This window comes from Sinocyclocheilus rhinocerous, unplaced genomic scaffold (genome assembly GCF_001515625.1).
Source record: "Sinocyclocheilus rhinocerous isolate Xijiao unplaced genomic scaffold, SAMN03320098_v1.1 scaffold828, whole genome shotgun sequence".
In the NCBI taxonomy this organism is placed as follows: domain Eukaryota; kingdom Metazoa; phylum Chordata; class Actinopteri; order Cypriniformes; family Cyprinidae; genus Sinocyclocheilus; species Sinocyclocheilus rhinocerous.
The window spans coordinates 298579-299905 of NW_015634025.1; the positions used below are offsets into that span (position 1 = coordinate 298579).

Here is a 1327-nt window from a genome sequence, read left to right on the forward strand (position 1 = left end):
CACACACACACACAGATACACACACACACACAGAGATACACACACACACACACACACACACACACACAGATACACACACACAAGAAACAAGAGTTTAGTGAACAAATACAGTTGAAAAGCCCAAAAAAAAACAGACAACTGCTATAGAGTGATAAAACCCTTCCATCCTCATGAGCTCACTGGGCTTTTTATTATCTGAAATGAGCTCAAGTTTTATTCTACAACGTCAAAAAACCTCATAAGTGTGTGTTACGGTGCTGTCGAGCCCGTGATCCTTCATTTGCGGTCTCCTGTCAGCAGATGGCGTGTGTTTCAGTGTTTCTGCGGTGGGTTAGCAGCGATGAATTTGACTGATAAAAACTCGTTATGTTCTAATGTCAGATATGTATGTATATATGTATGTATTAGTGATCGACCGATATTGATTTTTTATAACCGATACCAATTATTTGCATGTTTATGTGCCCGATAACCGATATGCGGAACCGATATTTATTTACTGTTATAAAGTAAATAAATGACTGAGTGAAAAACCCTTCCATCCTCATGAGCTCACTGGGCTTTTTATTATCTGAAATGAGCTCAAGTTTTATTCTACAACGTCAAAAAACCTCATAAGTGTGTGTTACGGTGCTGTCGAGCCCGTGTTCCTTCATTTGCGGTCTCCTGTCAGCAGATGGCGTGTGTTTCAGTGTTTCTGCGGTGGGTTAGCAGCGATGAATTTGACTGATAAAAACTCGTTATGTTCTAATGTCAGATATGTATGTATATATGTATGTATTAGTGATCGACCGATATTGATTTTTTATAACCGATACCAATTATTTGCATGTTTATGTGCCCGATAACCGATATGCGGAACCGATATTTATTTACTGTTATAAAGTAAATAAATGACTGAGTGAAGTAAGAACTTACTTCACTTTGGTTTTTCCTCCTTTCAGTCATCTTTTTTTTTTTTAAGTGTTGAAAATTAGCAGTCTTTCATGTTAAAATTAATCTTCATACTACAACAATAAAAAAACATTTTATTTAAAGCATCAGCAGCAACACTAATATTAACAATAAGCAAAATAAATGTAGAATGTCTAATGTTTTCAAATGGAGAAAATAAATAAAGGACAGGAGTCATATCAACTTCATTTTAAACTACAGTTTTAGTATGTTTATAAGCTGTTTAATAGCTACAGAGTCAAGAATAATTCACTGGATAATGTTAATTCACTGAATAATATTCTCTGGAATATTCGAATATAACAAACAAAACATCTTATTTTATTGCATTTCTCAACTGGTATGTTATATCAGAATTACTAATGTTTTTGTT

General features: G+C 34.3%; 1 protein-coding gene across 1 annotated transcript in view; it reads right to left on the reverse strand.

Annotated features, from left to right (window-relative positions):
- dennd4b (DENN/MADD domain containing 4B) overlaps positions 1–1327 on the reverse strand; it is a 55359-nt gene that overhangs the window by 24747 nt on the left and 29285 nt on the right.